We start from the raw sequence: 14,083 nt of genomic DNA on the forward strand, positions 1-14,083 counted from the left end.
TGCCTTCCACAAGCCATTTTGTACATATCCTGCAATGGCATTCTAGGAGATGACATCTACTTGAGGCATTTTTTCAAATAGTTCATGCTTCTTTTGTGTGTTTCCATATTTTGAATACATGTCTATTAGGGCATTTGCACATACATCTTCTACGATTTTTTTCTATTATGTATTGATGGATTTTTATACCTTGTTTCAAACTTCTCATTTTCTTGCATGTTGGCAAAGGTTTGGAGTCTAGCTTTACACTATTGGATTATATTTTCTTATAATTTTCCAAGGCATTTTTAATAAGCCCATTTTGTGCATATACTACAATGATTTTAGTTTATGAGACCACATACTTCCAAGCATTTTATAAAATAGTTTGAGTTCCTTGTGTAGCGGTCCACATTTTGAGTAAATGTCTATTATAGAACTCATCACTATAATGTATAAAATATTTCCACTTTTGATTATGAATTTATGGATGTCCTACCCTATCCTAAACTCACCAATTTAACACAAGCCAAGGTAAACATCTAGGCCTAGAGCATGTTGGCATAGGTTGTCAAGTTTGGATTTATGCCTATCAATTGAACTTCCTTAAATACCTCTAAAGAATTTCTATCAAACTCATTCTAATCTTTTAAATTCAATCACAATATCTTGTACACCATTTCCAGTTAGATATATTGGAGAGTTACTAATGTGACTCAAACTTGTGACCCAATCATGGGTGCCTACAATTGAACCCAAATGCTAAGGCAAGTGCCTAACCATTTAGTTTATCCTTGTGGGTCAACAATAAAAAATGAGCCTAATATCTATAAGGTGATCAAAAGTGTGAACCATATTAGAACTATCATAAGGAAATTCATAAGTACGGGGTCATGTCCTTTTAATGTGCAAGGCATATTGACTAGGATTACATGCATCAGAATTGTTAAATTGATTAGTACAACAATACTTATAAATTATCAAAGTATGCAGTCTTACAAGCTACCACTTCCTCTTCCCCATTCTTCACTTGCATAATATGAGGACAAGTGTTGATGAAATCACCTCTACATAGTACCTTAATAAAGTTCCCTTCACATAGATGAGCCATAATGTTTAAGATAAAATTGAATCCCTTCAAAAGATTTATTGTATAATATGTAATGTTATGATAGAATGATAGCACAACAAAAGTGATAGGGTTTTTTCTCCCTTTGTTCTATTGCACTATAGTTTTACATTATAGTCTCCTATGAGGTAGAAATTTTGATGTGTGAAATTGCATCTTGTCCTACCCCAAATATCCCCCTCTAACTCTTTTGGCATTTTGGGGCTTTTGAGCTCATTAGGTTTTAGAGTAAACCCTCCTAGGGCTAGAGTAGGGTACCCTTACCTTGGTTGCACTCAAGGTTATATGTTAAAACTACAGTTGTTTACAATGCTTATTCTCCATGACTCACTTTTGTAGCTTCTAACCACCATCACATTTTCACCCTCCATTCCTTATGACCCAATTATATTATGTTATAAAAATCTTTAGGATAAGAATAAAACCCAATTATACTATGTTATAAAAATCTTCAGGATAAGAAAGGAACAAAAAAATGCTACCTATTTACTTTTGAACATTTTCTCTCTCCATATATGGTTAGAATGAAAATCTCTTATTTTACGGTACCTAAGTTGGAATAACAAATATAATTGATAGGTCAATCTTGAACTATCTTCAACTAGACTTAACTAAAAATAAAGAAAATAGCATAAGAAGCCCCCATATTGACATTGAACTCATTCTAGTATTAAATAAGTGAGAAGACATGAGATGTGATTAGGCAAAACTAATTGCATGTAGTCCTATGGATCCCCCATGCAAGGTCATGCAAGACCAACGTAAAGAAAAATGTATTTCATCACATAATATTTTCTGAACATTTAGTTCAAAAATAAATTGAGATTTCTAAGTGCAAAGGAGAAAAATAATAAAGTATAGGTAAAATAGATATTCAAATAAAAGGATCCAATACCAATGAAAATCTTAAAAATATAAAAGAGTAAGAAGACCATACAAAAAGGTAATAGTTGAAGAGAAACTCCATCTAAAATTTTTCATTGTTTAAAAAATTATACAATTTGCAAGTTTTTTAGATGATGAATTCTAAAATAAAATTTAATATATTTATGTATTAATCAAAACATTTGATTGAGTGGACTTAACACCTTTTAATGTAAGGAGTAACTAATTTATAAGAAATAATATCTACTAGTAACTTGAGTGAAAGAGTTCTGAATTTACCAGTTATGATATTTGCATAATTGGAAGTAGCTTGATCCAATCTTTGGTGTTTGTTCAACTAAACATTTTCTCTGAATATTTTTTTCTTTCTTGTGTTTCTCCATATACTCTAAGAGAGTCAACAATATGATGTATATACTCTATGGATAGAGATAAATTATCATTATTAGATAAGAAAAATCCAGTTAATACCCCCTTCAAGAAGAATAGGGTAGAAAATAAATAACAACCCAGTTCCTATGGCTTTGGATCCTCGTGCAAAAGGAAAAAACAAAGAAGAAAGGTCATGACCATAGTTGCAGCCCAAGGTCAAACACATGCAGTTGAGTTTGATGGATCTAGTGGTTGTGGAGTTTCTATAGCAACTTAGGATTCTTTGTACCAGGCCTTGATTGGATTTTCCCCAAATGATTCCATTGTTGAGTAGGGGTGTGCTTAGAACTATTGTACGGGTTGATCTATACTCTTGTTATTAAAAACAATCATACAAAAGTCTACATGAGAACAGAGATGAAACACAAGAATCATATATTGAGAATGCAATTAGTGTGGTAGTTGATGGGTAATGAAAAATGATGAGGGCAGGGAATTGGGATCACCTATGGCAGTCCCTGCAATCATTGCATTCATTAGATGAGATATCTTTGAGGAATTTTGTCAAATAGTTCATGTTCCTTCTCAATACTTCTACATTTTGCATACATGCCTACCAATGTAGTTGCAACACCATTTGACAAACTCCAATATTGTTCACGTATTGATGGATGCCCATTTCCTATTCAAAAGCTTCCATTTTGAAATTGGTGAGGAGGTTTTTGGAAAAAGTTGCGAAGTCCTACTTTACACCTTCCAATTGCACTTTCTCTAAAGTTTCTCAATATTTTCCATCAAATTTTGCATATATCCTAAAATAATTACAATCTACAATAGTAAACTTCTTTTGGGTATTCTGTCAAAAAAACAAAAGTAATTTGCACGGGCAATTTTAATGAAGGATGCAAGTGAAGAATGGGGAAGAGGAAGTGGTAGCTTGTAAGACTGCATACTTTGAGAATGTATAAGTATTGTTGTACTAATCAAATTATATATTTTTTAAATAAATAAATAAATAAATAAATAAATAAATAAATAAATAATAATTTATTACTTAATTTAAAAAACTTAATGTCATAAATTAATTAATTTATATAATAATAGTTTATTATTTAATAAAAATATACAATTTGATAAGAAATAAAAGAATAATATAATATATAATAAATAAAGATTTAATTTATAGACAAGAGCCTACAACAAAATGACAAATTATGAGACTCTCATCTAAAAGAGTTTGGATTCTAGTCTACTTGAGCTTAATGCATGATACACATTAATCTCAAAAAATAATAATCTATAATCTCTAAGATAGGAGATAAACTTGAATGCACCATGCTGGGGTTGATACACAAATAATACATATATGGTTTTCATCAACTTCGAATGTGCATATTGTTTTGGTATAGTACACTTTAAAATCGACAATTAAATTTGGAGAGCTAATTTTGTTTTTAAATATAGGCTATTATTTTTAAATACTTTATATTTTTGTTTGCAATTTTTTATTTATGTAGAGAAAGTTAGAACTTTGAAATCTATAGACATATTACTTATTATTCTAATTATATTGCATCATTTATATGTTATATGTAAAATTTTTTTTGATGTAAGGGTTTGCTTTAAAATATTACTAGTTTTATTTTAGAGTACAAGAACACATTTCTTTGAGGTATCGTAACAAACAATTCACATGCATTGTCTATGCTTCTACATTTTGCAAACATGTTTGTCAAGGAAGTTACAACTACGTCTAACAACAATTATGAGTCCTATAAGATTTTGTAAATAACCATACCCTCCTCCTAAGCCCCCATTGTGGCATAGATAGGGAGGATGCTAAAATAGGTTGTAGAATATGATTTTAAGCCTTCCAATCGTATTTTTTGTTGAAAAGAGATTGTTTTGAAGTGAAGAACCTGTAATGGAACAATCATTATTTTGTCAATGATGTCAAACCTACTACCTATTGGTGAGGCAATTGTTTTTTGGTCTAAAAGCTATCATTTAGTTGATTACTGAAGAGGATTTGAAAAGAGGAGATAACAAGAGCACTTAGAGAAAGGTTGAGTTATTTGGTTTATAAAAGGAGCACAAAGACTAGGTAAGAAGTTGATACTATAATATATTGTTTATCTACTTAAAGTCTAAAATGAAAGATTACACAAGAAAAAACTAGAATAAAATCAAGTAAGAAAAGTGTTTTCCAAGCCTTGCTGAGCAGTCAGTGCAAGCCAAGTAGAAATCATTAGAAGTCGAGTGAAAATAAAGAGGTGTTGAGAAGAGAAGATAAATAGTGCAAGTTGAGTGAATGTTAGTATATGTCAAGTAAATTTTAGTTGGTGAGGAGCATCAATAAACTTTAGTGTTTTCCAAGTGAACTAGTAATGATCGAGTGACAACAAACAATGCCAAATCAAAGATTTGGCAAATTTGAGCTGACTAATTTGATTTCTTGAATTATGTGAAGCCTATGGAAGATAACTATGATGAGCTGGTGGCACAAAATTCAAGGTACACTATTTTGTGGTGAACTCAAGAAAGATTGTGGAGGAAGTTTCTAGAGGAACCAAATGAAAAAGTGGGTATATTCACTGAATCCTACCTAACCCTAGAAAGGATGATTGTGGTTAAGCGGAAAAAGATCTAAAATTCTCTATTTATAGAGATAGATGGTCAAAAGAAAAGGTTGTCATGTTTGAGAACCTAAGGAAGACAAAGATTCTAGGGTATTGCTTCATCTAGTGGTTGAATAGAAGAGATTTTAGTTGGAATACAAAGTAAGAAGGCTTAAAGGGATGAATATTTGAATGGTGAGCAAGCTATCAAAGTTGAAGAGTATGAATGACAAGTAGAATGGAGGATTGAAACAAAGATCTATAATTTGCAAATGATTTGTAAGTTTTTATCAGATCAAGTCCTACTATTACTTTCTAATAACTGCACTAGTGTGCATAAAATTCATTGATTAAGGTTTAACTAATAGTCATTTATAAATCTTTTAACCAGGGGACATTCTAGTGGAATGGCCTAAAGTTCTCTAACAAAGCTCACTCCTAATAGGGTGATTGAAATCCTTTAACCAAGTCACATTTAACAGTGTGTATTGTAACCTTTATTAGGGTTGGGCTTTCACAAGGCATCACTTTAGAAGAGTGAGAATTAGTAGCATGTTACTTGTGGTTTTTCTCAAATTGGATTTCCATGTAAAATCCTTGTGTCAAATTATGTGAATGTTCTTATGGTATTTCATGTTTACATTTGTACAAAGTTATTTTGACCTAGGACAGTAACATATAAAGTTAAGGTATTGTATGATATAATGGATACATGCATATTAAGGTTTTATGGATATGGATCTAATTAGTATTGAAAAGTTTTATTTGTACATCTAGACCTTGGATAACTGATTCAACCCACTTTTAGTTATTCTAAAGAATTCTAACAATTGGTATTAGAGCACCAGTGCTTGAGAGGAAATAGTTTGAAGCTACTAAGAGCTAAAGATCAAGACGTATGAAAAGGAGGTGCCCAAACTGAACAAGGAAAACTTTCTTGCATAGAAAAGTTTGATGAAGCTACACCTAGAAGGTCTTGGAGATAATGCACAATCTACCATCACCACTGAACATGTTGATCCTACTAGAGCCATAACCGTTGATGATTTAAAAAAGAAGAAAGATCATAATCAAGCAATGTTGGAGATTTCTTCTGCCTAAATTACTTAGAGTTTGATGACATCAAATATTGTGACACTACAAAGAAGATGTGGGATGCTATACAAACAATTTATGGAGGAGATACAAATGTTTTCAGAGCTAAATCTAAAATTTTAAGAGGGAAGTTCAATGACATGAGAATGAAAAAAGGTGAAAACATTGTTCAATATTGCACTAGAATAAAAGATGTTGTGAATGTTATTAGAGGAGCTAATGTTATTATTGATGATGAGACTATAATCAACAAAGTGAACACTGTTACCTATCTATGCTATTAGAGTTTTTTCCATACAATAACTAAGGTGTATACTTGGTAGTAATTTGAGCCTTGAAGGATTGATGGGTAGACTCACTACCTTTGAACTCTCTAATTATAATAATTTCAAAAATGAAAATATTGAATCTTCTTTCAAAGATAAACTGTCATTAAAGGAACCTAAAGAGAAAAAGAAAAAGGTCAAATATGTTTCTAGTGATACTGATATAGATGAGGAGGATGTATGACAACTTGAAGCATTTCTAAAAATATATTTCATAGAGGCAAAGGGAAATTCAAAAGTAAGCTACCTATCATGTTCTTTAATTGTAATGAGGTTGGTCATATTGCTGCTAGGTGTCCAAAGAAGAAGAAAAATAGAAGTAGAGATAAATATAGAAGTAAAAGAGATGAGGACATCAAAGATTATAAATATAAAGGAAAGAAGTATTCCTACATTGTTGAGGAGGAAAAAAAAGATGGATCTAATGACCATGATGATGAATTTGGATACAATTGATTAATTGTGTGTTGTCTTTGATGTTACCCAAATGTCATATAATTATAAATCAATATACACTGAGCTTACTCAAGCAAGTGAAGACAGTTCTCAGTGTCTACCAAATGTTCCTATGTTTTCCTAGTCTAGAAGGAAATGTCTACTGAGTTCACTTAGGCATCAAAGGAATTTTTTTAGAAAGCAAGTGTTAACCGAGCTTGAACTCGGTTAAAGAAGGAAAGTTGGACGGAACCAATGCTAACTAAACTCACTCAATTGCCAAATGATTTTCATGAGTTTATAGTGTTAACCAAGCTTTTGTGTGATAACATAGAAATTTTTTTTTGAGTAAGTTTCTACCGAGCTAGGTTGACTGATGAAGGATTTTATTATTTTGGCATATTAAGCTTAATTTATTTATCTATTGATTCTAGCTGACTAAGGCGATGAATATTAATTATTCTAAGTTGTATTTGAGCTGACTTGACAAAGAGGAAGATATAAGTATAAGGTCAAGATGTGACTTCAAAGTGTGTAAGTATGATGATGTGATTGAAGATTTAATGATGAGAAGAGGAAGTGAATTTGAAGGATAAGTAGAATATCCTTATGGAGCAACAAAGCTATATTTGATCAAGAAGGATCAAATATAAGCCAGAATAGAGATTTGTAATCAAAAAATTAGCTACATTTAGATTAGGTCATCTCATTATTACTCTTTAACCATTGTAGCAGTGATCAAAATCTCTTAACAGAGTTGGCTTAACAACTATTTGCAAATCCTCTAACAAGGTGGCAATTCCATTGAGTTGTTCTCAAGACCTCTAATGAGGCCACTCCTAATAGGGTGATTAAATCCTTTAATAGGGTCACATCTAATAGTATGTTTTGTAACCTTTAATAGGGTTGGCTCCTAGCAGGGCTCACTTTAGAAGAGTGAAAAATAGTAAATAGTTGCAATTGGTGGTTTTTTCCAAATTGAGTTTCCATGTTAAATTCCGGTGTCAAATGTGTTCATGCTATTTTATTTTATGTATTTTCAACTAAGTTAAAGTAATGATAATCATAGATAACATCTAAAGGTTTAAATGTTAATCATTTATTGAGCTAATCTAGTTATTACCAAGCTACAACATTCTGTATGTGTTTATTGAGCTTCAACAGTATTCAGTTATCTATTTGTCTTTTTTACTGACAGCTAAGAGATCTGAGATTTTTTTTTTGTAGTAACTAATTCACCCCTCCCCTCTCAATTACTCTTATATTTGCAACAATTGGTATTACAACTTTTGTTTCTTGTAGAGAAGGTTTCAAGAACCTAAGCTAAAGATTAGGATGTCTTACAAAAGAGAGATTTCCAAGTTGAACAAAGACAATTTTGTAGCATGGAAAGGACTTATGAGATTACATCTAGCTACTATAAATGAGTTAGGTTGCAAGTATCTTGATGCTGAATACAAAAATCCCACTGGAACTTTATTAGTTGAAGATATTGTTGAAAAGAAGAATCATAATATCATGATTATAGATATTGCATTTGCTCTCATTTATGTTGAATATGATGAGGTAAAGGATTGCAAAAATTCTTTTGAAAAATGGAACAAACTAAAAGATATCTATGGAGTTGATGAAAATGTAAGAAGAGCCAAAGCAGAAAATCTTAGAGGGAAATTTGATCAAATGAGAATGAGAGAAGATGAAAACATTACAAAATATGTGGAAAGAATCAAGGCTAGTGTAAGTGCAATCAAAGCATCTGGAGGAGACATTAAGGAGGAAAATGTTGTAAGGTGCTCTGAACTCTTCTTCCTATTTATGAAATTAGAGTGTTTTCTATTCAAGAAAAGAGATGTTATCCAAATAAAAATATAGGCTTGGATGCTCTAGTTGGAAGATTGACAACTTTTGAATTAGATAACTATAATAACTAGGTTCCTGCTTCAAAGAATATTGAATCTGCATTCAAAGCTAAACTCACACTCAAAGAAAAGGGTAAAGATTTAAAATCCAGTAAATTAGGAAGTGAAGAAGATGGAACATCAAAAGAAAGTTTAGATAATGATCTTGAAGTTGTTGAAGCCTTGCTTGCAAGGAAGTATTCAAAGGCAGAGGAAAGTACAAAGGTAAAGTTCCTCTGATTTGCTTTTCTTGTGAAGAAATTGGTCACATTGTTGCTAGGTGTCAAAACAAGGAAAAAAAGGATGAGAAGAAAAGAATCAAGCATAAAGGTAAGAAAGATTTTAAGAACTACAAGAACTTCAAACGAAAAGATAAGAAATCTTGTTTCATAGCTAAAGATTCTAATAACAGTGAAGATGAAATGGTATATATTGCTGTGAAAGATGAATCTAATGATGAAGGAGATAAGATGGCACTTATCTCTCATATTAGCAAGAATGATATGTGGATTATTGATAGTGGCTGCTCACATCATATGACTGATAACAAAATAATATTTGAGCATATGGAATATTATGATGGATGTAGTGTAAGATTTGGAAACAATGAACCATATAACATAAAAGGAAAAGGATGTATATTGTTGACTAAAGAACTTGTATGTGACAATACTTATTGGGCCGAAGGACTAAAGCATAATCTACTGAGTGTGGTACAATCTAACAACATTGAATTCAAGGTTGAATTTATGAATGGATAGGCCAAACTGCTAGATGGGAAAGGAAATCTGGTTGGATCTGGCAAGCAAACAAATTGTAATCTATTTTATCTTGATTTTATTGTTTGTTCATGTTTTATTGCTCTAGTAGAAGAAAGCTAGTTATGGCACAAAAGGCTATGTCATGTGAACTTTGATAATTTGGTTAAGATAAGAAAACATAGAAGAGTAAGAGGTATTCCTAGTTTAAAGAAGCTTGACATGGGTCTATGAAAGAATTGCCAAATTGGCGAAATGGGAAAGACTAGCTTCAAAAGTAAAGACTATTAGTCAAAAGAAGTCTTGGAAATTGTTCATACAAAATTATGTGAGCCTATTGGAATAGAAAGCTATAAGGGATAAAATTTTTTCATTCTTTTTGTTGATGACTATTCTAGAATGATAACTATAATGTATCTAAAAGATAAATCAAAAGCCTTTCAAAAATTCAAATGGTATCTGGCAAGAGTAGAAAAAGAAACTGGGAAGAAGATGAAATGTTTAAGATAAGATAGAGGTGGTGAATTCATCTCCCATGAATTGAAAAATTTCTGCATTGAAAGAGGAATTAAAAGACAAGTATTAGCCCCTGGTACACCACAATAGAATGGTATAGCTGAAAGAAGAAACATATCTATTTTGGAGTGTCCAAGAACACCAATGATTGAAAAGAATGTTGCTCTCAAAAATTGGAAGGAAGCTATCAACACTTCAGTTCATACCTTGAATAGAGTTTAGTTGAAGAATGATTCAAATAAAACACCTTATCAGCTATGGTATGGCTACAATCCTAATGTCAGTCACTTGAAAGTATTTGGCAACAAATGTTATTTATTGAAAGAATTTAGAAAAGGAAAATTTGATGTAAAAGGTGATGAAGGCATATTTCTAGGATACTCCTGCAGAAGTAAAGCATACAAATGTTTGAATTTGTCTACTCACAAAATCATAGAAAGTGCATATGTCAGAATTGATGAGTTTGTAGAAAAGAGTGAAGAAGAAAAAAAAAATGAACTTGAAGATTATAGAAGTTTTTTTGCCTATGAACCTGATACCCTGCCAAATTTATCTAAGAGAAAAGAAGCTTCATTTCCCAAGTCCCTAAAAACTTCAATAGTTACTGAGTTATAAACAGTGCAACTTGAAGTACAAGGACTCGAGTCACAATCATAGGCTACTGAGCTAGTTCAAACTGAGCCTAATGGACCCAAGTCACAAATAGAAGGACCTGAGCTTGAAACTAAAATTCAAGAAGAAGATGGTGGAACTCATTCAAAGACCAAAGAACTTGTGTTAGCAAGAAATTTCAGAAGACATCATGCACTTGAGTAGATCATTGGAGACAAATCTGATGGAACAATGACAAGAGGCAAATTAAATGGTGTAGACACCTAAATTTGATTACATTGCTTTGGTAATCCTATTTAGTTATCTCTAAAGGCATAATTAATTAAATTTCTATTTAATTAATCCTTTGCCATCCCCTAGCTGATTAATTTAATTAATCATCTATAGTCCTAATTGATAAATCAAACAGCCTATTATTTATCAATTAAATCCTATTCTTCTATCTAAATCCAAAATCCCCATTTATTAAATAAACCTATTTGATAAATAAAACCCTCAAATCTAATAACCCCTAACCTATCCTAAATCCCCCTTTTAGCCTAATCCACCCCATCCACCCATACTAACCAAGCTTAGCCACTAACTCACCCACCCTCATGAATGCCATCCACTTGCAAATCTCTAACATCCCTAATCTAATCCTAAACCCAAGCCTAATCCACCCCTAATGTTGTCACATTCCCTAAGCAAGCTTAAGACTTTCTTAAGCCAAGGAAAGTCAAAAATCTCAACTCCCTCCAAAATATCCCAACCACCCAACAATGAATGCTCTTACAAAAGTCATAAAGACTCTTACAAGCTCTTACAAGCCATAATGAAGGGTCTTTATGAAGATATTATTCTTTCAGCCTCCTTTGTTGACTCATCCTTCTCCTTTCCTTCATCCACTCACCTTGTGACATGTGTCACTCTCTGATTGGTGCTAAACAAGCACAATCCATGTGCTCCCTTTTGAGTGCATTCTAGCCCTCCTTAAGCTTTCATCTTTCCTTCCATCTTAGCCCTCCATCCCTCAAGCCCTTAGCCTATAAATTGAATCCCCTCCCAACCCATCTCATCACAATCTTGGAGCTAAAGTTATAATGCCCTTTTGAGAGCCAAAAGCCATCAACCATACCCTTATGATGCCAAATTAAGAGCTCACAAAGCTACCAATTTGCCATTTTCCATCTCCATTGAAGCTAATTTTTGGGAACCTTGAGCATACATCCAAATCCTTAGACCCCTCTACCAAGAAAGGAGCTAAATCCTATTGGGAGAGTCCATTCATTTGGCTCACATTTGCAATTGGGGTTTCTTCTTTAGTCTCTCATTTATGTTATGGTTTATATGCTAGTTAATGCTTTTGTTTTTGAATAGATTAGTATTACTTGCTAACATATTTCTCATATACATTTTGGCATGCCTGGTGGGACCCCACTATGGGTCATTTAATCCTCTATTTCTATCTATATATTGTTTTTTGCTAATAATCTAATGTTTCTTGTTATTTGAGTGAGTTGTAGGGTTTAATCTTGTTCTTGCAGGTTAAAGGAAGCATTAGGGAGAAAAATGAAGCTTCAAAAATTAAATTCCAAATTTTTTCTGAAGAAAATTGGCGTGTTTTAAACCAAATTCTATGCAGTGTCGTCTCTATAGATCGACGTCTCCGACTAGTCGACTGTCGTCTTCGAGTCTGAAACTGTCGTCTTCGAAGTGAATTCTATCGTCTATGCTGATCAGCGTCTCTGCGTTTCAATGTCTCCACCTAGCTTTTATCGTCGTCTCTGCCTCTAACCATCATTTCCACCTGGCCATTTCCTTATTCAAAATCCACTATGTCGTCTCTACTGCCGCCATCAGTCAAACTATCGTCTCCGCTGCTGCCAGCAAACAAACTATCATCTTCCCTGTTGCCAACTTAATCTATCATCTCTGCCTCTTCCTCTATCATCTTCACAAATTAGTGTCTCTGCAGATCAGCGTCTCCGTAGTCTGGCATCTGCGCCTGATGAACTGTCATCTTCGCCTGTCACTGTTGCACTTTTGCTTTAAAATCTTTATTTTTGAAAAAAAAAAAGTTAAATTTTTTTTCCCATAGTTAAGCTTTCTTTTTTTGAAGATTTTGGTGACTAATCAATTTCTTTTTTGTCTTATTATAGGTTGGAGCAACTTTTTGGGTGACTAATCATGTTTTTTAGATTTTTTATGGAATGAACTTGAATGGTTAAACACATTTTCTGTTGAATGAATGTTGCTCAAAAACACACTCTTGAATGCCATGGATTAAAATCAAATTTTTTTTGAATGCATGATCAAAAACAACAAATTCAATCTTGAATGCCAAGGATCAATTAACCATTGCAATATCAAACACTTCATTTGGAGCTTCTAAAATTGAACAAAACAAATCTCTTTTCCACGTGCAATCTAGGTAAAGTTTGATTTTTGGACATTTAAGAAACTTTGTTAAGTTAAATACAAATTTGCAAAAATCAATTTGAGTAGTTCCTTGGACTCACTCTTTTCTAATCACCCATCAATTCAACCATTGGTTGTAATCTCAGCGCCATTTATGGGGATGGGTCTACTTGAAAAAGGTGTTAAATGTTCCACAATCTAACTCACTCACTTGGTCTTTGAACGTTTGCTTTAACTTTATCAAAATTCTTAAATGATCAAAACTCTAGATTAAATCGATTACACTTCAAGTTTGGGCACTAAAATTGAACAACTATTGACGTGGAGGGCCTCCGGGCGCGCGCTTGACAAATCGAGTCTCACACATCTTTGCTTTGGGCTTTAAAACAAAATCACACCAACTCTTGAATGCTTTAAAAGGAAATTAATCGATACTTGACATGGAGGGCCTCTGGGCACATGGGTTTACTTTTTTGTTGACCCTAACTCTTCTTCTTGTATTTATTCTTTGCTCAATTTTGTTTTGTTGGTGCTTCAAGTTATAATTGAACATTGTCTCTTAAACATGAGTTCTTGCAAAGTCTAGATCAGCACACATAAGAGTCAGTTGGTAAAAGAACAAGCATGTTTTTTAGCCCAAGGTCATCCAAGTCTTCTCTCCTCTTGTCATCTTTCGAGGCCATCTTAGGTGCATAAGATTAGGATCCAAAACCTTGTTTTTTTTTAGGAGGCCTGCTTGGAGATTTCATCACCCGTTGGGACGACCTCAACTCCAGCATTTCGATAGATTATAAAGATCAGGAGGTGAATCCAAAGACACCTCTCTTGGAATCAAGATTTTTGTCACTCGAGCTAAGCCTCAAGGAACTTTATACCCTTGAGAAGTGAAAGAGGAGAAGTGGGTTACCGCTCCTCTCGGCTGTGTGACATATTTTTGGTTTTATCTACGGATTTGGGCCTCACGTACCTTTGGGTATATTGAGGACTCCCTAGCTAAACCAACTGTTAGCCTTTTAGACAACCATCTAGGATGTTAATGTGTTTGAAGTGACTAATCGAA

General features: G+C 33.0%; 1 pseudogene; it reads right to left on the minus strand.

Moving 5' to 3' along the window:
• Positions 1-780: 780 nt before the first annotated feature.
• LOC149558145 (osmotin-like protein) lies at positions 781-1,771 on the minus strand (annotated as a pseudogene).
• Positions 1,772-14,083: the final 12,312 nt, after the last annotated feature.

Source organism: Cupressus sempervirens, chromosome 5 (assembly GCF_028749045.1).
Source record: "Cupressus sempervirens isolate cs-2001-9-10 chromosome 5, ASM2874904v1, whole genome shotgun sequence".
Classification (NCBI taxonomy): Eukaryota; Viridiplantae; Streptophyta; class Pinopsida; order Cupressales; family Cupressaceae; genus Cupressus; species Cupressus sempervirens.